Raw genomic sequence first — 3,477 nt, forward strand, 5'->3', positions numbered from 1 at the left:
GTTTTTTCCTAGTGTTTATTTTCAGTGTATTCCAGTGGGAGTGCAGAAGTGGTTTTGGGGCAAACATTGATTCCTGCATAGCCGTGTGTGGGTATGATATTCCGAAAATTAGTGGAAGTTTCAGAGTCAAAAATGAACTATTGCTATAGGAAACCTTTAAATGCAACCATCATTAGTGCTATGACTGCAGATCATAGAATAGTACATGTTGGAAGGGGCCTCTGGAGGATGTATAGTCTAACTCGGATTGCTTTCAGAAACTAGAGAAATGTGAAAATGTAAAGCTAAGAGAATTACCTTTGTTTTAAAACTCCTGGGATTTAATTAGCCCTGGCATCTTGTTCTTGTCCTTGTGCACAGGCAGCTGGTTTGCAGCTTCTGAAATAGAATATACTTATTATATACAGGAGCAAGGCAGGATGATTTAGGCTGAACTGGGAGAAAAAGCAGCCTTTAACTATTTTTTACTTAGTCATCTGCTATGTGATTTCTGGAACACATAAGGTCTGTAGAAATTCCTGACTCCAGTTGCTTGACGAATATGAAAAAACTCATGAAACCTCAAATTCAATCCTACAGAGCAAATAGCACAAGATTACATTAGCTATTGCAATATTGTACTAGTAATTGCACAATGAAAGTATGTTCTTTGTACCGACTTTGTCCCTTCAGAATATTAGAAGGTAATATATTAATCTGTTACTTTTTACATATTTTCCCAACTACTTGTCTAATTTTTCAGTCATTCTTTGTTTGTGATTTTCGTCTGACTAAACAATTATGTGCAGTCTGTGTATTCAGCAGTAAAAAGCTACCTCTTTAAAATATAAAATTCTAAAGCTAATCACTGAGAAATGCTGGATAATATTATAAATTCAGAAGTGTTTTGTTTGTGAGGTTAGGAGTTAGGCATCTGTTACTTGTCCCTAAAAATACCATTAAGAACTTAGAATAATTTATATATTACATGTCCAAAAGCAGGTGATATTTAATACCTTTCATGTTAAATACTTGCTTTTCAATATTTGCATTTAGAGTATGAATTATGTCCAAAATCATCTTTTAAAGCAAAATTGACCAGGCAGTTTGCAATTTAGATGCGCATCCTTTTTTCAGTGGATTAATACTTAACCTTTTTTTTCCTGTTAAATTAGGAACATGAATGATTCCTCATGTTACTGGTGCTATGGTATTGCACTCTTACTGTAAGAACCTGTAGTTATGCTTTATATGTAGTTGGATCTGAAATTGGCAGAGACAATGGATTGGAGCTACTTGGGGAGAAGTATTCTTTCTTAGGCTATCATGAATACATCAGAACTTCCAAGAACTTACAAAAAGCATTTTACACATATAAACATATATATTCTATATATATTTAACAGTAAAGTATTCTAATAAAAAGTAAAAACATTTTTATTTTAAATTATTAGGAAACCATTTTCTACCCTGAGATTGTATAGAAACAGTTTCATTCTCCTGCTGTTGGTTAATGTTTTACATAATTGTCTTGTTCTTGTTTGACCTAAAAGCCTGAAATCAATAGGCCAGCTATTTGCAAGAGAACATGTTGCTGTTTACTCATAAAGCTCAATAATTTTTCTGCTTTCACTTAGTCTTCCCAATACCTACTCCTCATAGTTCAGGACTTCGATCTCTGAAAAAGAAAATAGCCCCAAACGGTTGTTTGAACCACTGAAGTGTAAGGTTTCACCAAAATTTGCTCATCTCACTAGTTCGCTGGACCAGATATCCCAGCTGCCTCCTGAAATGCTTGCCAGGTTGCTATGTAGTCAGCATTATTTGTCTTTTAATAATGACGTCCATTTGTGGTACCAGATAGAGAACTCGTGTACATGTGCTCTCCTTGAGTGAGCTGATTCTTTTCCAGCAGCCGTCGATCAAGGTTTCGCTGTCCAGCATAACATGAAGTCACAATGAACCTAATAAAAGTTCACTGAAAACTCTGAAAATTTATTTACATTTTTTCTTTCAATCTGTCTTGTTTTTCCAGTTATGCATCGTAGTAAATACAGCTCTCTTTGCTGTTGTGTTAATTACGCAAATCCAGGTTCATCTGCATGGACTGATTTGTGGCACTTGAAATTCTCTGTCAAATGGCAGAAGTCAGAAGCATTCCTGGAAATAATGGTTTTGAAAGCTTATATTCAGTGACTATGAATATGGGTATGATTCCGTGATGGAATTCATGTTTTTTGATGTAATTACAAACAAAGCTGTAATGAAACCTATACTATTTCTCTTTATTCTTTCAATCTGCAAAAGCATAATGATCCCTTGTCTGCAGCTAAAATTTCACATTTATACATTCTTTCCAATTTTATATACTTCCCATCAATGCACAGTATGGAGAGGGTTTTCTAAAGCTTCTGGGTGACAAGGCTTCCAGCGGAGTTGTCCTCTGATCTCATGGGAGCTGCTATTTTTGACCCTTCTGGTCAGGATGAGGCTTCTGTGAACTGAAAGCTCCAATACCTGGTATTCCACCAGTGCTCTGAGCTGATACAAGTACTAGCCTGTCTTGTTTCTATTTTCATGTTCTAGCTCTTTGTGCCAGCATTTGAAGTGCATTTTTAATTCCAAAGTTTTAATTTCTCTTGTGGTTTGTGCCACACAGTTGGGATTCAAGACTGATCCCGGCAGGATGTTGAAGCACTTTCTGTAGTAGTGGGCAGGCTTCCTGACCTGAATTCCCAACGTACACTATTTCTGACTGCTTCCACTACCCCTTACTACCTTGGACTCCATTTTCCTAGCCAGAGTGGAGTTTTAAGTTGCCTCTCTGGGCCTACATGGTGCTTTAGATTTAATACTGGAAAAAGCCCATTTTGAGAAGCCTGTATCTTTTGATCTTACTTCTATTTGAGACACTAGTAAAAAAATTTTTAGTCCTATCTCTGTTTAGTCACATCTATCTAATTTTTGTCACATCTAAGCACTTCAGCAGCAATTTCTGTTTAATTATAACTAAGAAGTAACGTAGTTGTTCTGGGTATTGTGGTGTGAGACATACTTCAAAAATACCTTGGTGTTTTGAAGATAATGTATCCAACCTGTGTTGTCTGTGAAGTTTGCTGTTATCTCTTAAAAACTGCAGAGATTTATGGTGTCTGAAAGCACTTTTGATAGGTTTTTGTTAAGCTGTAGCTATCATTGAAATGAAAGTTACCTTTGCTCTAACACCAATGTTTCTGTTTACAATTTTTTAAACAAAATAACTTCCTTGAGATAAAAATCCTTCAACTAAATACAGATCAGGCCGTGGTCTGTAAATGATTTTTGTGGTTCCAGGTATCACCTGGCTTGACAAGAAAATGAACAAATCTGTGTATTCAGTATTTCTTCAGCGAAATAATTGGTAATGAAAAATGGTATTTTATATATATCTCAGAATTCTCAAAATAACAGACATCTATACTTGCAGTTTTCTTTACAGATGATTAATGTTGATGATTA

This window comes from Pyrgilauda ruficollis, unplaced genomic scaffold (genome assembly GCF_017590135.1).
Source record: "Pyrgilauda ruficollis isolate IOZ18807 unplaced genomic scaffold, ASM1759013v1 scaffold174, whole genome shotgun sequence".
NCBI classification, from domain to species: Eukaryota; Metazoa; Chordata; class Aves; order Passeriformes; family Passeridae; genus Pyrgilauda; species Pyrgilauda ruficollis.